The sequence below is a fragment of the Chrysemys picta genome, unplaced genomic scaffold (genome assembly GCF_011386835.1).
Source record: "Chrysemys picta bellii isolate R12L10 unplaced genomic scaffold, ASM1138683v2 scaf142, whole genome shotgun sequence".
NCBI lineage: Eukaryota > Metazoa > Chordata > Testudines > Emydidae > Chrysemys > Chrysemys picta.
The window spans coordinates 59490-84683 of record NW_027052849.1 but is presented as its reverse complement, the minus strand read 5'-3'; the positions used below and the strand labels follow the sequence as shown (position 1 = coordinate 84683).

The 25194-nt window shown below is 48.5% G+C and overlaps 1 long non-coding RNA gene across 1 annotated transcript in view; it reads right to left on the bottom strand.

Moving 5' to 3' along the window:
* LOC135978146 (uncharacterized) overlaps positions 1-20180 on the bottom strand; it is a 28831-nt gene extending 8651 nt beyond the window's left edge. Inside the window, exons 1-3 of the long non-coding RNA XR_010595576.1 lie at positions 19341-20180; positions 16668-16688; positions 16249-16281 (exon numbers count right to left, since the gene is read on the bottom strand). This is a non-coding gene — a long non-coding RNA (uncharacterized LOC135978146). The remainder of the gene's footprint in view (positions 1-16248; positions 16282-16667; positions 16689-19340) is intronic.
* Positions 20181-25194: the final 5014 nt, after the last annotated feature.

Below are 25194 nucleotides of genomic sequence, written 5' to 3'. Positions count from 1 at the left end.
TTTTTTTTTTGGCCCCGCCCCCCACCACGCCCCCCCCACGTCACACACCCCCCCGCGTCCCGATATTTGTCTTTGGTGATCTGGTCACCCTAGCTAGTTATAAGAGACACTGACTGATCAACACAGCTTCAGTTAGACCCAGACTGCACACCAGCAAGTGTGATAGCAAAAGTGAGAATGGTGATGTAAGCAGAGTCTGAATGAATGAGCTCTTCTCTGATTTCTAGTGATGAGCTGGAACAGGAGTAGTCAATTATTTTTTGTCAAGGGCCAAATTTCTTGGTCAAGGTATAGTCAAGGTCCAGACTCCGGAGAAAATAATAAAGACATTATAACAACAATGATAATTATAAGATTTTGGGTCTGTTCAAAAACATCTGGTGGTCCGGATTTGGCCCGCCATCATCTGCCCATTGACTGCTCCTGGGGGGAAAAGACTTCAGGAGCAGATTGTATTTGCACAGACACACCTACACTGCCTAGGCATGCAGCAGAGGGAGCTGCTCTGCCAAAATGATCAGTTTTGGCTGGTTTTGGGTTACAAATCACTCTAGTATTTGAGTGGAAGGGCAATGAAATGTTGTTATCCTGAGTGTGTGAGCAAAGGGCATCAGAACTGTGATTTGCAGGCCCCTGACTGAGTGGGTCACGCAGGGATTCTCACTTGCTAAGCAGGGGGTAGAGTTGCCAAATCCCAGTGAAAGAGAGACAAGGGTGGAGGCGGGAATTCTTTTCTGGTGGTGTGGGCTCTGGCTAAGAGTGGTCTCTCCCTTGTTTAAAGACAGAGCTGGTTAGTCTCAGTGGTGAGCCCTTGTTTTGTTCCGTGGTCACTACCCCTGCAATCACTGCTAACCAGCTGTAGGTGCTGAGCCTTAGACCTGGTGTGGGGCCATGTTACAGTGAAAGGGACTGTCCAGCCTGCACCAGCAGGGAGGTTCCCCACTACTGGCTGAAATCCCTGAGAGCTGGGTAAGTGACAGAACCTCTGAATGTGGCAGCAGAGAAAGTGGTGGCAGCAGCGGGCCATGACAAAAATGGGTGGAGCAGCAGAGTGAACAACAGCAGTGGTGGGTGACAGCAGCGAGTGAATGCTAGCAACTGTGAGCCAATTGCAGAGGCAGCAGCTGAAGCATTGCTCAATGCCTCCCCCCACACCCATGGTGGGAGGTTGTAACGGGGTCCCTGAGGTGTAACGTGGACTGTGGGACTGCTGAGCCCTCCAACCCCACCTGCCTGGGCCGTCCCTCACACTGCGGTGCTAATGTCAAGCTACAAGCCTCGGACAGGCCCTGCACTCACACAGCCATCCACAGGCAGGGACACACCTGTTACCCGAAATTGGGTCAGCTAGTGAGCTTAGGGAGGACTAATGACCCACCAGAGTTTGGCAGAAAGCAGTACGTTTATTATATTGATAGCTAAGCTCAAAATAGAGGGTGGTGTCACATTCACACTTGCATACTCATGCTCCCAGGACAGACATGGCACTGGAGATGTCAGGATCCTTCAACGTAAGTGTCCCACAGCATAGCGATGGATTGTGCGATGAAGGTAAGTCTTCCCGAGGCATGATGGAATGCAATGCGGTGAACCACTGGCCAGGCGGTCCGGGCGAAGGGCCTTCACGGGAGGTACAAGCTTGTGAGTGCACTGCTGAGCACATGGCCCCTTCCCCTTTTAAGGACCTGCTCCTCATGGCCTGTGACTAGAGATGACTTGGCTGCATCTGGTTGGTCACACTCCACCTCAGCCAGTGTCCATGCAGTGTCCATGCATTGGGTGTGTGAACGCTGCCTAATTAGAGTCCCAGACACCTTGTGGAGCTTGGGGGCGGAGGCTCGACTGATTAGGGGGCCTATAAAAGCGGCCGCCCAGCCAGGCAGTGGCACAGCTGTGAGCAGCGGCACAGGAGGCTGCTAACAGGGGAGTTTGAGTGGGAGTCTCATTGGAGGAGAAGGTATCTGTACTTGTGTCTGTCTTTGTAGTGCTTGTGTGTGTAGAGGCCTGTAGGGGCACTGTGCTGGGAGGGCAGCCGAGCCCTGAGTAGGGGGCGGAGCTTGGCTGATTAGGGGGCCTATAAAAGCAGCCGCCCAGCCAGGCAGTGGCACAGGAGGCAGTGAACAGGGCTGCTAACTGGGGAGTTTGAGTGGGAGTTTGCAGGGGGAGGTGGAAGGGGAGGCAGGAGGGCGCGGTGTCCCGTGTGCTCTATTTCCCCAGGTGCACTGGGCAGAGACTACAGCGGCCATGAGCCAAGCAGCAGGGGACACAATGCAGATGATTGCATGTGGAAGCTGCGGTATGTACATGGTACTAGAAGGGGGAAGCCTAAACAGAGGTATGTCTGTATGAAGTGCCGTCTAATAGAGCTGCTGGAAGAAAAGATCCGAGGGTTGGAGATGCAGGTAGATACCCGGGTAGAGTTTAGAAGGGGGTTCGAGCAGCTGATGGAGGAAAGGCAAGGAGGGGCTGAAGGGGAATGCTCAGGGGTTCAGGTGGAAGCAGGGGCTAAGGTCTGTGAGGGGGGAATATCTGAGGGAGAACAAGGGCAGTGGAAGCATGTGACCATGAGAAGCAGGCCAAGGAAAAGGAGGGCTAGTGAAGGGGAAATAGAACTCAGGAACAGGTTTGGGTGTTTGGATAGCGAGGAGGGGGGGCAGCAGGTGGTAACTGAAGGTGGGAGGGTGAGGAAGAAGAGAAGAGCAGCTAGCCCAATAGAGAGAGGGGAGGAGTTGATGGAGACAGCACCAAATCTGGGCCCCGGGAGGATACAGGATGGCACAAGGGGGAGTATAAAGGAAAATAGGAACGGACACGGGTTACGACTAGAGGGAACAGAGGATAGATTAGTAGATCGCACTGTCGCCAGGCAAAGGCAGGTTTACGTGATTGGGGACTCCTTACTGAGGAGGTTAGAAAGGCCTGTGACCAGGGCGGACCCAGAGAACAGAAGGGTGTGCTGTCTACCGGGTGCTAAGATACGGGATGTGGACCTGCGGTTGAAAAGGATCCTAAAAGGAGCAGGTAAGAACCCCTTGATAATCCTTCACGTAGGAACAAATGACACAGCTAGGTTCTCGTTAGAGAGAATCAAGGGAGATTATGCCAGACTGGGGAAGACGCTCAAGGAAATCGAGGCTCAGATCATCTTCAGTGGGATTCTGCCTGTTCCTAGAGAAGGGCAGCAAAGGGCTGACAGGATTGTGAGGATAAATAGCTGGCTAAGGGAGTAGTGCTATAAGGAGGGCTTTGGGATGTATGGTCACTGGGAGGCTTTCGGGGACAGACAACTGTTCTCACGGGATGGACTTCACCTGAGTAGGGAAGGAAATAGACTTCTGGGAGGGACGCTGGCTCATCTCATCAAAAGAGCTTTAAACTAGGAATCTGGGGGAGACGGTTGGGAGATGTCCAGTTAATCTCCACGCCAGATTCCAACATTGAAAAGGAGGGTGATGAGATAAGAACAGATATGTCCAAACCCTTCCCCCCGGCTATAAGAAGGAGAGGGGGGATGAACAGCAAGGGGTCCGTACCAAATTGCATAACTGATGGGAGACAGGCTAAACGGCATACATTAAGATGTTTATACACCAATGTGAGAAGCCTAGGTAACAAAATGGAGGAATTGGAGCTCCTGGTCCGAGAAATGAAACCGGATATCGTAGGAATAACCGAAACCTGGTGGAACAGTAGTCATGACTGGAGTACAGATATGGAAGGGTATGTGCTGTTTAGGAACGATAGGAACAAAGGTAAAGGTGTGGGGGGGTAGCATTGTATGAGGTAAACTGTAAAGAAATAATAACTGATGGAATGGATAAGACGGAGTCTGTCTGGGCAATACTCACACTGGGTAAAAGAACTACTAGAGCCTCCCCGGGATAGTGCTTGGGGTGTGCTATAGACCGCCGGGACTACCCTGGATATGGACAGAGAACTATTTAATGTTTTTAGGGAAGTAAATACTAATAGGAACTGTGTAATCATGGGAGACTTTAACTTCCCGGATATAGATTGGGGGACAAATGCTAGCAACAATAATAGGGCTCAGATGTTGCTAGACGTGCTAGCTGATGAATTCCTTCATCAAGTAGTAGCTGAACCGACGAGGGGGGAGGCCATTTTAGATTTGGTTTTGGTGAGTAGTGAGGACCTCGTTGAGGAAATGGTTGTAGGGGACAACCTTGGCTTGAGTGATCATGAGCTAATTCGATTTAAACTAAATGGAAAGATTAACAGAATTATATCAGAGACTAGGGTTTACAATTTCAAAAAGGCTAATTTTAATAAATTAAGGGGACTGGTAAGGGAAGTGGATTGGGCTAACATATTTATGGATCTAAAGGCGGATGGCGCCTGGGATTATTTTAAGTTGAAGTTGCAGGAGCTGTCGGAGGCCTGTATCCCGAGAAAGGGAAAACGGTTAGTAGGAAAGAGATTTAGACCAAACTCGGGGGTGGTACCGTTGGACTGGAGAATAGCTAATGTGGTTCCTATTTTCAAGAAAGGGAAAAAAAGTGACCTGGGTAACTACAGGCCTGTTAGTTTAACATCTGTAGTATGTAAGGTCCTGGAAAAAATTTTGAAGGAGAAAGTAGTTAAGGACCTTGAGGTCAATGGCAATTGCGACAAATTACAACATGGTTTTACGAAAGGCAGATCGTGCCAAACCAGCCTGATCTCCTTCTTTGAGAAAGTAACAGACTTTTTAGATAAGGAAAATGCAGTGGACCTAATATACCTCGATTTCAGTAAAGCGTTTGATACGGTACCGCACGAGGAATTATTGGTTAAATTGGAAAAGATGGAGATCAATATGAAAATCCAGAGGTGGATAAGGAACTGGTTAAAGGGGAGACTGCAGTGGGTCATACTGAAAGGTGAACTGTCAGGTTGGAGGGAGGTCACCAGTGGAGTTCCTCAAGGTTCGGTTTTGGGTCCCATTTTATTTAATCTATTTATTACTGACCTCGGAACCAAATGTAGGAGTGGGCTGATAAAGTTTGCGGATGACACAAAGTTGGGAGGTATTGCCAATTCGGAGAAGGATTGGGATATTCTGCAGGGAGACTTGGATGACCTTGTAAATTGGAGTAATAGAAATAGGATGAAATTTAATAGTGAAAAGTGTAAGGTGATGCATTTAGGGATGACTAACAAGAATTTTAGTTATAAGCTGGGGACGCATCGGTTGGAAGTAACGGAGGAGGAGAAAGACCTCGGAGTCCTGGTTGACCGCAGGATGACTATGAGTCGGCAATGTGACGTGGCCGTGAAAAAAGCTAATGCAGTCTTGAGATGCATTAGGCGAGGTATATCTGGTAGGGATAAGGAGGTGCTGCTTCCGTTATACAAGGCACTGGTGAGACCTCATTTGGAGTACTGTGTGCAAGTTCTTGTCTCCCATGTTTAAAAGGGAACTCAAACTGGAATGGGTACAGAGAAGGGCCACTAGGATGATCAGAGGAATGGAAACCTGTCGTATGAAAGGAGACTCGAGGAGCTCGGTTTGTTTACCCTAACCAAAAGAAGGCTGAGGGGGGATATGATTGCTCTCTTTAAATATATCACAGGGATAAATTCCAGGGAGGGAGAGGAATTATTTCAGCTCAGTACTAATGTGGACACGAGAAGGAATGGATATAAACTGGTGGTGGGGAAGTTTAGGCTTGAAATTAGACAAAGGTTTCTAACCATCAGAGGGGTGAAATTTTGGAACAGCCTTCCGAGGGAAACAGTGGGGGAGAAAGACCTCTTTGGCTTTAAGATGAAGCTTGATAAGTTTATGGAGGGGATGGTTTGATGGGATAACATGATTTTAGTCAATTAATCAACAGCGTGCCATCACTGGTAAATAGTATCAATGGTCAATGAGGGTCTGGCTAGAGAATCTTGCCTGCATGCTTGGGGTTCTACTGATTGCCATATTTGGGGTCGGGAAGGAATTTTCCTCCAGGGTAGATTGGCAGAGGCCCTGGAGGTTTTTCGCCTTCCTCCGCAGCATGGGGCGGGGGTCGCTAGCTGGAGGATTCTCTGCGACTTGAAGTCCTTAAATCACAGGATTCGGGGACTTCAACAGCTGAGTCAAGGGAAAGGGGGTGGGTCAGCTTTTGTGGCCTGCATCATGCGGGAGGTCAGACTAGATGATCATACTGGTCCCTTCTGACCTTAAAGTCTATGAGTCTACCTGGGAGCTCTCCTGATCTTCCAGCTGTTCAACCAATCCATTCATCCCACAAGCATTCCAGGAGGGAGGGGTGGGGGAAAGTGTAACAGACCTTTTGAGCATACAGGTTATACATAGCATACAGATCACTGCTGCTCCTACAACAACACCCAACTGCATTACATGAATACTCTCCCAGCCACTCATGAGCCATAGTAGGGAGGCTCCAGTCAATTCCCCCCAGCTCCCCAGCCTTGCACCCCAGGATTGTACCATTGTGCACTTGTCAGCAGCCTAGCCAGTGTAAGCTCATTACCTAGTTCACCACACCCTCAGTGTGGAATGGACACACATCAGCCTTTGTAGTCTGAGCTGCAATTCCCCAAGCACTTCAAACAAAACACACTGTTTGAGGTAACATATCAAACAGGTTTATTAACTACAGAACAGTTGATTTAAGTGATTATAAGTAGCAGATGCAGAGGTCTTAATTCTAACTTAAAGAGGCTAAGCAAGATTTGAATCAAGCAGTGTCTCACCCTAAGAGCTGGTACAAGCAGCTTCCAGTTCTCCAATACACAGACTGAACCCCTTTCCAGCTTGGGACCAAACTCCCTCCTTCAAAGTCTTCGGCTACACTACGGACCTTACAGCGGCACAGCTGTACCGCTACAGATGTGCCGCTGTAAGGTCTCCCATGTAGCCACGCTTTGCTGATAGGAGAGAGTTCTCCTGCTGGCATGATTAAACCACCCCCAATGAGCGGCGTTAGCTATTTCTGCAGGAGAGCCTCTACTGCCAACATAGCGCTGTCCATATCAGCACTTCTGTCTGTGACAGTTGTCTGTCAGGGCTTTCTTTTTTCGCACCCCTGACCGACAGAAATTTTACCAACAGAAGTGGTGTTGACAAAGCCTTTGTCTTTCAGACAATCTTCCAGGTGTTGAGCTGAGCGGGGAGAGAGGCCAAGTAATGATGTCACTCTTCCTCTTTTATACTTTTTTCCGGCTGCTCGAAAGATTCTTGCTGTGACGTGGGTTAGCGTATCCCCATGGCATACGTGCCTTCTCCGAAAAGTCTCTGGGATAGTGGATTGAGTGTTGATGAGCCCTTAACTCCTGTCTGGCCACTGATGGCTGCTCCTTTGTCCCTACTGAAAGGCTGGCTTTGGGCATCTCCCAACCCCATGACATATTTCAGTAACACAAAAGGCAATACCTCATAACTTCACACACAATGATAGCAGAGACAATCCAACAGGATATTACGGTTCAACAGATCATAAAGTAATCGTTCTAGATTACTACATTTTTAATTGACTGAAACAAAGACATTATTTTAAATTAATCAGTCACAGAGGTTTAGTATGTTCATAACAATGTTCATTGCTTTTAGAAAAAGGGAACACTAATTTATTTTGTGTTATCTCCATAACCAGACATGTTTATGAAATTTCACCAACTTTATGTTTCCAAAGATTTTAGGCATAACAAAGGATTTTAAATCTTACTAAGGTACTGATTGTGCTGGAGGGTTCTCTTAAAACTAGTTCATCAAATAGTTCAGAGGTAAAGAAAGGGAAACTTGTTTGTCCAGCTATCTGGAAGGAAAGCGTTGTCCCTTTAAGGGCTAGCCTCTCTTCAACAGGGGGGTGAAGGGAGAAAGGGATGGACAGAAAGGACAGGGAGACTTTGGAAGCAAGTTTTTTGTACTATAGTAACTAAAATTAAAATATGTATTTTAGATAAGAGTGGTCTTTTGAAGGATTTATTTTAAAAACTATATGTCTGAAGAGCCAAGCATGTGAGGCTAAAGGTGAATACTCAGATCGGGGATCTAAAACTCTATGCAAGGATTTTTTAGAGATGTGATTTCATAATCTTCAGCAATCTTCTAATGAAATAGTTTAAAATTTGCTTTAAAAATAAGGTCCCGTAGACTAACATATTCTGAGTAAATATTACAGTAATGCACAACTGTTTTTGTCAGTAAATTCAGAAACTGAGACCTGGTCCACACTAACCCCCCCACTTCGGACTAAGGTACGCTAATAACGTAGCTGAATTCGAAGTACCTTAGTCCGAACTTACCGCGGGTCCAGACGCGGCAGGCAGGCTCCCCTGTCGATGCCACGTACTCCTCTCGCCGAGCTGGAGTACCGGCGTCGACGGCAAGCACTTCCGGGATCGATCCCAGAAGATCGATCGCTTACATCCGGACCAGGAAGTAAGTATAGACGTACCCTGACAGCATATACCTAGGGGTTGGCAAATGCCTGTTAAATGGCTTCATTACCACTCGAATGGCTCTTTAACAGTTTCAATGTTGTGCTAATAGGATTGGCAGGCTGGAGGCTTTTTCACTTTTAAGTTACTAGCTCCCTTCCGGAGTAAGAGCCACCAGGCTGCAGCAGCCAGCTGTGGGAGCCTGCAGGAAGGGTCAGAACAGGGATAGGAAGGTGGGGGGTGGACACTAAGACCCAGGAGGTGCCCCGAATTTTCCGGTGCCCTACACAGCTGTGTATGCTGAGTATGCCTAAGGACAGCCCTGGGTGAATGTCACCCCCATCCCTCCATCTCAGGGACCCAGTCTGAGCTGGGAGTTCATCTGAAAGAAAGGACGGATTCTCTCCCCAGCGAAGGAGACCTCAGTGAAAGTGAAGATCGGGGCCTCATTATCAGCACTGAAAAATGCCACCTGCCCCTGTTCATAGTCCAGACAGACCCGAACCTGCCGGTGCCAGCTGCTCTGGGGCAGGGTGCTCTGAGGGGCAGGTTGAACCTTAGACACCCATCCCCACCAATTCATGGCCCAGATCCCCTCCTCAGGGGAAATGCCGATCCAGCCTTTCCTCCACACAGACTCCCTGGCCACCCCGATGGCCCAGAATTCCTCATCCCCCACCTCCACCTCCCAGTACCAACTCCCCGTGGTGAACCCTGGAGAGCCCAGCACACAGTGCCAACGATCAAATCGCTCAGGATTGTTGGGCAGGTCCTGCCGTGTGTCTCCCCATCTCCCACCCCGCCGATCCTCAGACAGGATGAGTTCAGGATGAGCTGTGTCTGGATCCAGAGTCACATGCACTGTGGGGAATTCAAGGGAATGGGTTAAAAAACCTCGGGACAGGAAGGGGGACAGCAGCTGAAGGGGGGGGTAGGGAGTGGGGGGAAGGGGAAGGACTGCAGTAGAGGACAGTAGGAGCTGAAATAGGGGGCAGAGAATGGGGAGGGGATAGGTAATTTTAAGTTGAAAAGATCGTAAATGTGTTATAAGACTGAAAACTATTATAACTGTACTTGTCATGAACCCCCCTTTCAGTGACAGGTGGGTCCCCCTTGCCGTCCCTTCATTCCCCATATTCGTCTTCTCACCAAGGGGTGAAGGCAGAAACCCCCCCTCCCTTCAACCCCCGTTGTGATAACTGTCCCTACAGGCTGACCCTGACTGTGAGCGCCGCTGGCAGACGTGAGTGAGAGCTCATCAAAAGTCACAGTAACCCATGGTAATAAATGTTGAAAGTAGGGTGACCAGAGAGCAAATGTGAAAAACGGGACCAGGGGTGGGGGGTAATAGGAGCCTATATAAGAAAATGTCCCAAAAATCAGGACTGTCCCTATAAAATCGGGACATCTGGTCACCCTAGTTGAGAGGAAAGGGGTTGAAAGGGGAGTGAAACAGACTGAAATAGCCCAGACAAAGAGACCTCCTGCTATAACTCAAGGATTGAGTTAAGCTCATGCCTGGTGAACAAGCGACGTGTGGGACTGGTACTAAGGAGACCAAAATTGGTGTGTCAGAAACTGGGTGTAATTGGTGGACAATATAATGAGTGAACAGAGCTATTCCACCTTTCCCTTCCCTGTGGGGTTCTTGAAAGAAAAGCCTGTGGCAGGAGAGTCTGAGACTCACTGCTGATGGGGGGAGGGGTGACTGAATGGAGTGAGCTGCATCATCATGGCTGCCACCCCCACTGTCCCCTGGAACCCCGGGATCCCCCATGACACCGTTGGATCTTTGTCATCCTGAGCCTGAAAGGCACCTGACCAGACCAGGCCAGAATGTGGGACCCAGATGACATCACTACCTCCATTGGGTCTGGCTAAAACCCACCACCACCTGGGATGTGAGACTTTGCCCCTCACTTCCTGTGTCCTCTTCCTCCCTCACGTCTTCTCTTTCCTATAGCCAGGGCTGCCTGGGGGGGCAAGTGGGGCAATTTGCCCCAGGCCCCGCAGGGGCCCCCACGAGAACATCATAGGCTCCCCCCCGCCTCTGCCTTCCCCCATCCCCCAGCGCCACGGCGCGCCGCATCCAGGAGCAGCCCTGGACAGCGCTGCAGCGGCATGGCTCGGGCGGGGCCTGAGCTCCTCCCGCTCAGAGCCGCGAGGTAAGGGGCGGGATTGCGAGTTGCGGCCGAGCGGCGGGAGCTCAGGCCCTGCTGGAGCCACGCCGCTGCAGCACTGTCCAGGGCTGGGCTGTGTTTCTCCAGCAAGGGTCACACTCCACTTCTGAGCATCTCTCATTGCCTAGTTTGTGTGAATCACATTCATAGGCCTCACGTCTCCCCACACATGGTATCAGGGGCCTAGGGGCCTGACTGAGGCTTTGTAGATGCCACGGGGGGGGAGGGGAGGGGCTAGCTGAAAGTTAGGCATAGTGCCCAAGTTCCTTTGTGGATCTGGGCCTGAGTGCAGAAGGCTCTGGGTGTGTTATATTTCACCCAAACCCACAGGGCTGCACTAATGATAATTCTTTAAACTTATCCCAGACCTTTTTCCCACCATCCTGTTTGTTTCCTACAGCAGTCTGAGGTGCACTCAGAGTTTGCTTCTGAGCTTCAAAGTGAACTTAGTGCCAGAGATAAAAGGAGGATTCAAACTCCTTTGAAATCCCTGGGTATAATAATAAATAATCTCAGAACAACAGTTTCTTCCACCAACAAAGCAGATCTCTGGAAGGGCAATGTCTAGAGAAAGGTTTCTCTCCCTAGCTGATTTAGCCAATATTCTGCAAATCAGTCAGATACACCTCTACCTCGATATAATGCTGTCCTCGGGAGCGAAAAAAATCTTACCGCGTTATAGGTGAAACCGCGTTATATCGAACTTGCTTTGATCTGCCGGAGTGTGCAGCCCCCTTTCCCCCCGGAGCACAAGGGGGAATGATGTTAGCTAAGGTGATGGAAGCACTCTTCCACTGGCCTGGAAGACTTTCATACCCCTGACCAATGTAGCTACACTGATAGAATTTTCATGTGTAGACCAAGCCTTAGCTAGACTCTTATTTTAAGCTCTTAAGTGGTGCTATATATATAGCTATACTTTTTCCAGTTCATTGTAGAAAAAGTGGAACTATGCTTTTCATTCATCTCTTCAATCTCTCACACATTTAAAAAACATAACAATGAATACATTTCAAATATTGCTATATTTGAAAACAAAACAGCTTGTGGAGGTGTCAGCAAGAAGAGGTGTCAGCAAACATTTCTAACAAGACCTTTTAACTTATTTATTTCTAGTTTTTTAATCAGATTCTTAAATGTGTAGAAATAAAATGTTAAGGTTCCACATTAAAAACAATTTTCAAAAGATCATACAACTCCCATCCCTTAGTGGGAGGTGTTTCTCTGTACTCCAGGTAGAAGGAACAGGGAAAATGGAACTTACCAGATTTAGCAAGAATTTCCTCTAAAAGACAAATAAAGAAAAATAAATAATGTATGAAAATGATGATAGTTGTTAAGATGTTTCATAATAGAGGTATTTTTTCTCCCCTGTCCTTTTTTGTATTTTTGCAAAGTCAAATGGTCAAATATGGATCAGTAATAGAAACCTGTGTTCCCAGGAGCCACATCATATGTCAGGGCAATCCAAGGAACCACGCTGATTTTAGAGCAGTTAGGAAAGACCAGCTTCAAACACAGGCCTGATCTAAACCTTAACTCTGGCAGGGCTGTCACCTTTATATGTTTAATACTTCATATACCTTAGAGAATATTTATGAAAATACTTATGTACCTTAATATTTAATACTCATTGGCCCAGAAAGCAAGTGTAGGCTCTGTAGGATAGGGATTAGGAGGGTCACTGGGGAGGGGTGAGCTCCTGGGTTTCAGTCTCTGTGCCTAAGACTATTTAATGATTTATACCACCTAGAACAGCTTCGACAGAGAGATTGAGAGAGACCCACTTAGAATAGCCAGCAGCCCTGCAGTTAGGGCACTCGCCTAGGAAAGGGGAGAGCAGGGATTCAAAGCTGGGCCGCCGCAGTTTGTCTGAGTGACTTAATAACTGGGCTATCGGTGATCAGAGGGACATCATCTCTGCAGTGCTGTACATGTAGACAAGCCATGACGCATCATTCGAAAAACTAAGGAGGTGCTCCTTAGTTTTTAGAATGACGCGTCATGGCTTGTCTACATGTACAGCACTGCAGAGATGAAGAAGCTCTCTCGTCAACAAAGCGCTGTCTACACCAGGGTTAGGTCGGTATAATTTTTCACATCCCTGAGTGACGTAGTTATACCGAGATGTTTGTGGTGTAGATCTGGCCTAAGGCACCTTGTGAAACCTAACAACATAGGACTGGAAGGAACCACCTGAATCATTGAGCCAGTCCCCTGCTATCACTGACCACCTCTTTAAATCTAGCCCTTCATTTCCAAACTGACTTAGCTTTTAATTTAAACAATGTTTTCAAAAGCCCCAAATCACAATGAAATAGTTTTGAAGTTTTTATAACTACCAGACAAACAAAAAAATCAATTATTTCAACAGCTCTTTCTCTGACTCTGTCATTCACCAACCAGTCTGCCTGCACAGACCAGGGAGCAGAGGCGTTAAGTTGGAGAGGTTGTAGCTGATAGACTTTTTGACCTTTGTTACATCTGAATACCTCAGCTCTTTGACTAAGCAATGGCACTGTTATAAAATAACTGTGCTCTCTGATGCTCAACCATTGCTATTCTCCTGAATTTCAAAAGGTGTGAAGTAAACTTTCTTGTCTGAAATTACAGCACGTTGCTTTGAATATACAGCAGGGAAACAGATTTCCTCCATTCGATGGAAAATTTTCTCTCTTCCACTGTCTGACTGAAAACGACAACATGTACTCAGTAAATCCATTGTACCCTGCTTTGCTGCTATTTGAAATGACAGCTGTGTCAGAGATGATGGTGCACACCTTGGGCTGGACTGTACACTGCGCTAACACCTCTGAAATCCAGGAAATACAAAGTTAAGTTACATGCCACCTGTTCAAAGCATCCTTAGTTCTGCCCCTTTTAAGCTGTGTCCCACCATGTCCACAACATACCATTCCCATCAGGCAGAGCAGTTTTCAATCAGTTTTAGCTCAGTGAGAAAAGTTATCTTTTAAACTGCGAGTCTCAATCCTAACTACAGCAGAGTTGCTGCTCCATTATCAGACTTCACTGTTAGCTACATCCATGCAGCCTACCTTGATATACACCTGGACCTTTTCCCTAGTGAAGCCTGCACTTACTCCAGTCCCCTGCTCTCACAGACAGCTCCTGTGGCACTTTGTACCTCAAAGCAGCCCCCTGAAATCCCTATATTCACCCCATCATATAATTATGATATGTTTCCTACAAAGTATCCATTGTAAAGTATCATTTTAAAATTCTTGATCTGTTTAACATTAATATCCTGTTGGATTGTATGTGCTATGATTGTATGTGAAGTTATGAAGTTTTGCTAGGTGTGTGTTACTGAAATATGTTGTGAGGTTGGAAACATCCACAACCAGCCTTTCAGGTGCAACAATGGAGTAGCCAGATGTGCTGATGGGCCATTAAAGGGAATTCACTTTCCCAGCAGCCATCCCAGAAGATTTCTCAGAGAGGTCACGTAGACAATGGAGATTACTTGACCAATGGAGGCAGACCCCCACCTCGCAAGCATAGATCTTTGCAGCAAACTGGAAGAAACTATAAAAGAAGGGATGTGACATCGTGATTGGCTTCACTCCTGCCACAACTCAACACCTGGAAGAAACATCTAGCGGACAAAGACTTTGAACTGTGGAGGGTGGTCCGGTGCTGGAGGAGAGACCCAGCCACTGTATTGAAGATCTGTGACCTGTTTGTACCATCTGTCAGGGTGAGACACTGCTTGATTCAAATCCTGTTTAGTTTATAGAACTCAGATTGCAAATTTACTTTTCTTTCTTAGGTAACCAACTTTGATCTCTATGTCTGCTACTTATAATAACTTAAAATCTATCTTTCTGTAGTTATTAAATCTGTTTTATATTTTACATAAAATAGTTGAAGTGCTTGGAAAATCTCAGCTCAGGATACAAAGGTTAGTGTGTGTCCTCTCCACATTGAGGGAGGGGCAGACTGGGTAATGAACTTACATTGCTCAGGCTTCTGACCAGCGCAAGACACTTCAGCTCTGGGGTCCTAGGCTGGGGAGCTGTGAGGATTGGCTGGAGCCTCTCTGCTGACGATTCATGAGTGGCTGGGAGAAGCATTCATGTAACTCAGCTAGGTGTGTCCCTTCCTGTGGATATCCGTGTAAATGCAGAACCTGCCAGAGGTCTGTAGCTTGCCAACAACCACCCAGTGGTGGGACAGAGGGCTCAGCAGTCCCCCAGTCCAGGTGACATCCTGGGATCCCCATCACAGCCCCTTCATAAAATCCTATTAAAAAACTTAGCAAGTTCCATTTTAACATTAGTTCTGTTTCATAGATTCATAGATTCTAGGACTGGAAGGGACCTCGAGAGGTCATCGAGTCCAGTCCCCTGCCCGCATGGCAGGACCAAATACTGTCTAGACCATCCCTGATAGACATTTATCTAACCTACTCTTAAATAGCTCCAGAGATGGAGATTCCACAACCTCCCTCGGCAATTTATTCCAGTGTTTAACCACCCTGACCGTTAGGAACTTTTTCCTCGTGTCCAACCTAGACCTCCCTTGCTGCAGTTTAAACCCATTGCTTCTTGTTCTATCCTTAGAGTCTAAGGTGAACAAGTTTTCTCCCTCCTCCTTATGACACCCTTTTAAATACCTGAAAATACCTTTAAATACCTGTTGTTTTCTCTCACAACACTTCCTGGCAGTCTGCTCCAGAACCTCACTCCTCTGATGGGTAGAAACCTTTAGTTCCCAGCCTGAATTGAATTCAAGGCCAGATAATCCCCATTTCTTCTTGGTCGATTTGATTGTTAGCTTCAACAGTTCATCTCTCTCCATGTTGTTTACTCCCCTGATGCATTCGCAAAGAGCAATCACATCCCCTCTCAGCCTTCCCTTTGCTACCCAAAACAAGCTCAGTTTTTTTAGTCTCCTCTCTTACGGCAGGCCCTCCATGACCCTGATCATCCTGGGAGCCCATCTCTGAACCTGAAATTCATCCACCTCTGGCTGAGGTTGTGGGACACCCCACAGATGCCAGGACAGGAGAGCAGCCCCTCTTACAAAATATCCAGCTCCTGGGTGCTGATCCTTGGCATTGAGGAGAAGCTACAATTTGCTGCAGAAGTAGAAGAGGAGCCAGGGGAGGGATTTGAGTAGGGAGCGGACGACATGGTTGGAGAACAATTGAGGCAGCTGATTTTGCTGGCACAATGTTCGATCAGGCTCTTCATGTCTCTGGTGGGAGAGAAGAGCTTGAGAAGCAACAAAAGCACCTGGTGCCAGGGCTGAGACCCAACCAGAGTCCCCCTGACCACAGGGGAACCAGCCCCATGTAACCTCCTTGCCCAGCCACATGGCGATGGGGGAAATGACAGCAGGAAAACTTAGAGGTGTTCCAAGCCCCTGCAGCCAGGATTCCTCCAGCAGTAGCCGGCAAAGCAGCAATAGCCTGCTGCCCAGACAGCCTCTGGCCTTTTCAGTTTGCTGGTTTCCTCTTTGCTCTGCTCCGCTCCCTGCCTCCCTCTGCCCTCCATGGTCCTAGGCAGGACCTGAATTGCTAATATATTGAACAATCACATTCTAAAAAACAGTGTTTCAGCCCTTCTTCTTTCATCTTAAAGGAAGAGCAGAAGCTGTGTTTATTTCCCCTTTGCTAGTCTTTTGAATACACCCCACTGGTCCCAGAAATTACCTTTGTCTTTCTTCATTTCAGATCGCAAGGTTGCTAGAAGGAGAAAAAGGCAAATTATGAGCTTTCGTTCTGCCATGGTTATGGTGATATTCCAACGGTTGAACACAATGTGTTGTGCTTGTGAAAGAGAGGGACAGATTTACAGTCAGTGGTTTAAAACACACCTGTCTCAAATGCACCGTGTGATCAAGTGGGGTCAAGTGAAGGCAGGGAGGAGTCGGCTATGTGGGATGAGGATAGAACTTGGGGGCAGAGAGGTGTGATGATCTGGCAGAATTGGGAGGGGAAAGATGAGGAAAGGAAGGAGATGTAGGACTGTTGTTTTTTTGGGGGGATGCACAGGTCAGGAAAGCCTCATCCCTTAGTGGGAGAGGTTTCAGGGGACTCCAGAAACAAGGAATAGGAAAAATTGAACTTACCAAGTTCAGCAAGAATTTCTTCTAAAAGACAAAAAAGAGGAATTAATAATGTGTAATAGCTGTTAAAAATTTTAGTACAGTGGTTCTCTCCCCACCCCTGCTACCTTCATCCATTTTGTTATGTTTTCAAAGTCAAACACAGGCAGTTTTTGTTTTTTTGTTTCCTGTTTTGGGCATGCTCGCTTGTGACATTTTTTATCACTAGAGTTGGGCAACATTTTTCAGCTGAAATCATCATCATCGGCAGTTCCTTGGTTCGTGGATGATCTCTACCACAGATTTACTTATGGGTCCTGAGATATCTCAGGAGTCCAATCCTGGAACCACAGATCTGCCTGCAGTAGGTACAGACATTTCCTAGCGGGTCAGCTCCCCATTGTGAGAAAGTTCTTTTTCCTTCCTTCAGCTTTGAGGGAAAGGCGCTTCTCCTCGAAGCGGGCCACTACCTGATGGAGGCTGACCACTGAGGTCAGTTGGTGGCTTGCTCCTCCCAGCTTGTGATGTCCACATCAGTTTTCTTGAGATACATTTTCAGTGTCTATTTGTAGCGTTTCCTCTGACCACCACGGGATCTCTGACCATGGGTGATCTGAGAGTAGATGGCTTGTTTTGGGAGGCGAGAGTATGGCATCCACACACAATGTTCAGCCCAATGAAGCTGGTTCATGAGAATCATTGCTTAGTGCTGGTGACATTGGCTTCAGTGAGGATGCTGGCGTTAGCGTAGCAATCTTCCCATTTGATGCGAAGGATCTTCCAGAAGCATTGTCGGTGGTACCTCTCCAGACAGTTGGGTTTGCATCCCTAAAGGAGTGTAGGAGTCATATTTGTCTTATGGGTTATGTAAAAGGCCTGAGGCAGACTGATGGAGCACTTTAGTCTTCCGAATATTGAGTCAGAGTCCTAGGCTTCGATGAGCTTGTGCAAAAAAATCCAGTGTGGACTGAAGGTCAGTCTTAGTGTGCACGAGGATGTCATCAGCATCTGGCCCTGCTGCCTTGCTGTTCTTCATTTGCATGATGGATCATGTTACTTCTTCGAGGGCAGGAGGATCAGCAAGAGATTCTCTTTCATGTCACTGAGGTATAGATTCGATGGTGGCATTAGAGACGGTTGACTCACGATTCAGGAGTGACTCAAAATGCTCCTTCCATCTGGCTTTGATGGCTTCATTGTCCTTAAAATATGTCAACCCGTCTTAGGCTCGGAGTGGTGTAGGACCATGGGATCATGGATTGTAGACTTGTTCATTTAAATTGCACAGATTACAGCTAATAGCCTTTTTGACTATTGGTACATCTGAATCAGGGCCGGCTCCAGGCACCAGCTTCTCAAGCAGGTGCTTGGGGCGGCCGTTCCGGACAGGGGCGGCAGTTCCAGGTATTCGGCGGCAATTCGGTGGAGGGTCCGTCACTCCGCCTGGGAGTGAAGGACCTCCCGCCGAATTGCCGCCGCAGATCGCGATTGCGGCTTTTGTTTTGTTTTGTTTTTTTTTTTGGTACAAAGGCCCATGGTTCAGAAATCCCTTTCCTAGGCCAGTGTTCTCGACTCGGCTGACACATTGTCCCTGAAAGGGTCAGTTGAGAACTCAGCGTGCGCACAGCAAGCTGGAAATCTGCACAGTGTGTGGAGCGTGTGTATGTGACTTGGAGCTTGGCAGGGCAGCAGCACTGGTTCGTGGGGTTAAGGCAGCTGGGCTGTGCAGGAGCACTCCACAAAGCAGGGTGGCAGACATGGGGTCTGCAGCTGGGAGTGTGTCTGAGAGGCCCAGAAGCACATGGGATCCTGGGGTTAGGCCCACCCACAGCAGACTGGCGTCAGTCCAGAGAGGGGGTGACACAGGGCCTTGAAGTGATTTAATTAGCTAGCAAAACACCCCTACCTTGGACCCATGAGCAGCCTTTGCCATGGGAATCACAGCGTGAGAGCGGTGAGTCGGGGATCCTTTGCAATCTTCACAAAGAGCTTTGGCAATCTCCTTACAGAACCATGTGAGCTCCTTGCCATGTTCCCCACAGACATTCCCTTCCCTCCCCCTTTTTCCTGGTTTTAACCCCAGTTGTTTGATGAACTCTGCTATGCTGTCCAGCTGAGTGTTGGAAAGGTCTTTTCCAGAATGTGCATTTGGATGTTTAAAAGCGCGCTGGCGCAGCTTACTGACTCGCTCAGACCTCAGCGAAAAGAATATCCCCATTGTTATTGCTGCTTGCTGTGCACTCCACAATATCTGTGAGAGTAAGGGGGAGACATTTATGTCGGAGTGAGAGATTGAGGCAAATCGCCTGGCTGCTGATTACGTGCAGCCAGACACCAGGATGGTTAGAAGAGCACAGCAGGGCGCGGTGCGCATCAGAGAAGCTTTGAAAATGAGTTTTGTGACTGGCCAGGCTACGGAGTGAAACTTCTGTTTGTTTCTCCTTGATGAACCGTCCGCCCCCACCCCACCCGGTTCACTCTACTTCCCTGTAAACCAACCACCCCACCCTCCCCTCCCACCCTCGAGCAGCACATGCAGAGGCAATAAAGTCATGGTTACTTCACATTCATGCATTCTTTATGAATTCATCACACAACTAGGGGGATAATTGCCAAGGTAGCCCGGGATGGGTGGGGGAGTAGGGAAGGAAAAGGACACACTACAGTTTAAAACTTTAACTCTTATTGAAGGCCAACCTTCTGATGCTCGGGCAATCATCTGGGGTGGAGTGACTGGGTGGCCGGAGGCCCCCCCCCCACCGTGTTCTTGGGCGTCTGGTTGAGGAGGCTATGGAACTTGGGGAGGTGGGCTGTTGGTTACACAGGGGCTGTAGCGGCGGTCTCTGCTCCTGCTGCCTTTCCTGCAGCTCAACCATACGCTGGAGCACATCAGTTTGATGCTCCAGTAGACGGAGCATTGACTCTTGCCTTCTGTCTGCAAGCTGACGCCACCTATCATCTTCAGCCCGCCACTTGCTCTGTTCATCCCGCGATTCAGCCCGCCACCTCTCCTCTCGTTCATATTGTGCTTTTCTGTAGTCTGACATTGACTGCCTCCATGCGTTCTGCTGTGCTCTGTCAGCGTGGGAGGACATCTGGAGCTCCGAGAACATATCATCCCGAGTCTGCCGTTTTCTCCTTCTAATCTTCACTAGCCTCTGTGAAGGAGAAACATTTGCAGCTGGTGGAGGAGAAGGGAGAGGTGGTTAAAAAAGACACATTTTAGAGAACAATGGGTACACTCTTTCACGTTAAATTTTGCTGTTCACATTACACAGCACATGTACTTTCGTTACAAGGTCACATTTTTCCTCTTATATTGAGGGCCTGCCGGTTTGGTGTGAGAGATCACTCACGCAGTGCCAGGCAACAGATTTCGGCTTGCAGGCAGCCATGGTAAGCCACAGTCTTTTGGCTTTTTTAACCTTCTTAACATGTGGGAATGGTTTCAAACAGTAGCACCCTCCTTTCCCATACCAAGCACCCGTTGGGTTGGCCATTTAAAAGGGGCTGCGGTTTCCGGGTTAACATGCAGCACAAACCCAACTAACACCCCCCCCCAAATCTCTGGGATGATCACTTCACCCCTCCCCCCCACGGCGTGGCTAACAGTGGGGAACATTTCTGTTCAGCAGAGCAGGAACGGGCACCTCTGAATGTCCCCTTAATAAAATCGCCCCATTTCAACCAGGTGACCGTGAATGATATCACTCTCCTGAGGATAACAAAGAGCGATAAGGAATGGATGTTGTCTGCATGCCAGCAAACACCGAGAACATATGCTGCCATGCTTTGTTATGCAATGATTCCAGACTATGTGCTACTGGCCTGGCGTGGTAAAGTGTCCTACCATGGCGGACGGGATAAGGCAGCCCTCCCCAAAAAACCTTTTGCAAAGGCTTTGGGAGTACATGAAGGAGAGCTTTCTGGAGATGTCCCTGGAGGATTTCCGCTCCATCCTCATACACGTTAACAGACTTTTCCAGTAGCTGTACTGGACGCGATTGCCAGGGCAAATTAATCATTAAACACGCTTGCTTTTAAACCATGTGTAATATTTACAAAGGTACACTCACCAGAGGTCCCCTGTGTGCCCTCAGGGTCTGGGACCACGCCTTGGGTGAGTTCGGGGGTTACTGGTTCCAGGTCCAGGGTGATAAACATATCCTGGCTGTTGGGGAAACCGGTTTCTCCGCTTCCTTGCTGCTGTGAGCTATCTACATTATCTTCATCCTCATCTTCCTCATAGCCCGAACCTGCTTACCTGTGTGTTTCTCCATTGAAGGAGTCAAAGCACATGGTTGGGGTAGTGGTGGCTGCACCCCCTAGCATGGCATGCAGCTCTGCGTAGAAGCGGCATGTTTGCGGCTCTGCCCCGGACCTTCTGTTTGCCTCTCTGGCTTTGTGGTAGGCTTGTCTTAGCTCCTTAATTTTCACGCGGCACTGCTGTGCATCCCTGTTATGGCCTCTGTCCTTCATGGCCTTGGAGACCTTTTCTAATATTTTGCCATTTCGTTTACTGCTACGGAGTTCAGCTAGCACTGATTCATCTCCCCATATGGCGAGCAGATCCCGTACCTCCCGTTCGGTCCATGATGGAGCTCTTTTGCGATCCTAGGACTCCATCCATGGTTACCTGTGCTGATGAGCTCTGCGTGGTCACCTGTGTTCTCCACACTGGGCAAACAGGAAATGAAATTCAAACATTCGCGGGGCTTTTCCTATCTACCTGGTCAGTGCATCTGAGTTGAGAGTGCTGTCCAGAGCAGTCACAATGAAGCACTGTGGGATAGCTCCTGGAGGCCAATAACGTCGAATTCCGTTCACACTACCCCAATTCCGACCTGCTAAGGCCGATTTTATTGCTAATCCCCTCGTTGGAGGTGGAGTAAAGAAATCGGTTTAAAGGGCCCTTTAAGTCGAAAAAAGGGACTTAGCCGTGTGAACGTGTCCAGGCTTAATTCAATTTAACGCTACTAAATTCGACCTAAACTCGTAGTGTAGACCAGGCCTCACTCCTGTTGTGTCTGTTGTGTAGATTGTGAGCTCTCTGGGCCAGGGAGTCTCTTGTTACACATCTGTGACTGGGGTTCCTAGGCACTAACACACCATCACTGATACTGATAACCATTAACAGCGAACAGGGGAATAAACAAATGTGCTGACTATACTGTGACCTTCATCGCTCCTTCATCACTAACCCACCTCAGAGTAATACAGCACCACCCACCCCTCCTGAACTTCCCAGAGAGGGGCCACCAGTACAGATGTGGACAAGGGAGCGGGGTTGGGCAGAGGGAAGGTATTAGAGGGAATTACTGGAGACAGGCCCATCCAGCTCAGCATATCGGGGGGACCAGTAAAGGGCAGGGAGCCATTAGCTCAGCTGTAAATAGGGCCAGAGATCTCCTGCTGTTACCACTGGGCCTGCTGCCTCTGCCTAATCCTTTCTAGCAAAGTTACACAGACAACACACATGGTGACAGCCCAGCCTGGCACACCCACTCTGGCTGCCACCCCTTCCCCCACACACTGCTCGGCCTCGCTCCTATTGAATGTGGCAGTTGCGTTATAGACACATGTTACAGCTTAGCAATATCGCCTGTGTGCCCAGCACCACGTGTCCCTGCTGGGCTCCCCACTCAGCCCCTCTCCCTTCCCTTCCACTGTTCTCTGCTGCCCTTGGCTTGCCCAGCATCGCCTCGGGTTAGAAGCAAAACGAGGTCTGCATGAAGCATGGTCTGAGTATGCCTCTGCCCCACCCAGAGACCAGGGTGAAGCCCTGCCAGTCAGGTTTACTGGACCCTGCTTTAGCGCAGGGGGCTGGACTTGGTGACTTCTCCAGGGCCTATCCAGCCTGACATTTCTATCCATGAGCTCTGCTCTGTTTGAGATGCTCTGGGACTTGGAGCCTGACCAATTGCAATCAATGGTGAGATTCCCATTGGCTGCTGGGTTTGTCCCTAGGGCACATCTCATCACCCTGTGTATTGCAGTGTGTGTTGTTAGGGTCCTAGAGACCCCTGGGTTATTGTTATGGGGGCCACTGAGCTGAGCTCACAGAGTTCTGTCTCCTCTGTGACATCTCCTCTGGGTTTTGCTATCCTGCCCCTGAAAATGAAATTGTCAGAAAGTAACAACATAGATCAATGTATTTGACAAACGTATTTAGCAACTATTTATGATCAGTTCTTGGGCAGCTGACAAACCAGAATGGAGGTTGAGCTCACTGGACACATCACATGCTGCACATTATTCCCCCAGCTCTGCTTTTCAGCCCTTCTGTCCCTCCCCCACAATCCCCCCTGCCCCCCCCCCCACACACACATACACTCTCTGGGTCTTGGTCTCCTGACTTGTATTTACCCCTTAGCTCTGCCTGAGGAATTACTAGGGTTACTCCCATGTTATTTCTGTAGCCCCCTCAGTGCCCTGGGCATGTTCTATGGTTCCTGCCCTGGGAGCTTCCAGGCTGGGCTGGGTTTAGGGGCTCACTAATGGGTGTAAGCAGGGAGGAGGAGGAGACGTCTGCAGGCCCAGGGCAGTAGGTCAGGGTGGGTGTTCCAGGCATGGAGGAAGATGCAAAGATAGAAGGACATTGGGCAGGGGCAGGCAAGAGGCTGGCATGGACTAACACATAGGGTGAGGGGCAAAAAGCTTCCTGGGTTCTTTCCTCTATCCCCTTCCCCTGGCCCAGCTACCAGATTCCCTTCCCCAGCTCTCCCCATTCCCCATCCCCTTTCTATTGTGCTGGGACCAACTCCCCTCACACGGCTGAGTCTGCAGCACAGAGCAGACCATCTATTCGACACTGGTGACGCCGCACCTGGAGTATTGTGTCCAGTTTTGGTCCCTCCACTACAGAAGAGATGTGGACAAATTGGAGACAGTCCAGCGGAGGGCAATGAAAATGATTAGGGTGCTAGTGCACATGACTTATGAGGAGAGGCTGAGGGAACTGGGCTTGTTTAGTCTGCAGAAGAGAAGAGTGAGGGGGGATTTGATAGCAGCCTTCAACTATCTGAAGGGGGGTTCCATAGAGAATGGAGCTAGGCTGTTCTCAATGGTGGCAGATGACAGAACAAGAAGCAATGGTCTCAAGTTGCAGTGGGGGAGGTCTGGGTTGGATATTAGGAAACACTATTTCACTAGGAGGGTGGTGAAGCACTGGACTGGGTTATCTAGGGAGATGGTGGAATCTCCATCTGTCAGGGTTCCCTCCCCACGCTGAACTCTAGGGGACAGACATGGGGACCCGCATGAAGACCCCCTAAGCTTATTTCTACCAGCTTAGGTTAAAAACTCCCCAAGGCACAAATCCTTCCTTGTACCTTGGATTAGGTAACGCTGCCACCACCAAGTGATTTAAACAAAGATTTAGGGAGGGCCACTTGGAGACCTACCTTCCCCAAATATCTCCCCAAGCCCCTACACCCCTTTTCCTGGGCAGGCTTGAGAATATATCCTCACCAATTGGTACAGGTGAACACAGACCCAAACCCTAGGATCTTAAAACAATGAAAAATCAATCAGGTTCTTAAAAGAAGGATTTTAATTAAAGAAAAGGTAAAAGAATTACCTCTGTAAAATCAGGATGGTAAGTACTTTACAGAATAACAAAAGACTCAAGAACACAGAGGATCTCCCCTCTAAGCAAAACCTTAAAGTTACAAAACCAGGCATAGTATCAGAGGGGTAGCCGTGTTAGTCTGAATCTGTAAAAAGCAACAGAGGGTCCTGTGGCACCTTTGAGACTAACAGAAGTATTGGGAGCATAAGCTTTCGTGGGTAAGAACCTCACTTCTTCAGATGCAAAACCAGGCATAAACCTCCTCTTACACAAAGGAAAACACAAGCCAAAATAAAAGTAAACTAACACATTTCCTTGCTAAATACTTACTAACTCTATAGGAGTTGGATTGCTTGCTTCCTTGATCTGACTCCAGCAAGCACACAGAACAGACAGACAAAGCCTTCCCCCCCACCCAGATTTGAAAGTATCTTGTCCCTTTATTGATCCTTTTGGTCAGGTGCCAGCTTGAGCTTCTTAACCCTTTACAGGTAAGAGGATTTTGTGCCTCTGGCCAGGAGGGACCCCATAGCACTGTATACAGAAAGGTGGTCACCCTTCCCTTTATATTCATGACACCATCCTTTTAAGGCCCAGCTTGACAAAGCCTTGGCTGGGATGATTTATTTGGTGTTGGTCCTATTTTGAGCAGGGGGTTGGACTAGATGACTTCCTGAGGTCTCTTCCAACCCTGATATTCTATGATTCCATGATGGGTACAGCAACGCTTTGGTGGTCTCAGTCCTGCTCCCTGTGGCTGTTTCACTCCTCCTCATGAGCAAAGAGTCCCTAGGGCAGTAAATGGCAGGACGTTCCCTAACACTCACTGGCCACGTCGCACTCACTGGGCCCCCGGGACTGGCTTCCTTTGGGAGTGGCCCTGAGGGAATCTGGGAATCCCCCTGACTTGGAGCTGATGTCACTGGGATGCTCTTGGAGATTGTGTGGGAGGTGCTAAAATGAGGGGCCCTAGGCCCCAGG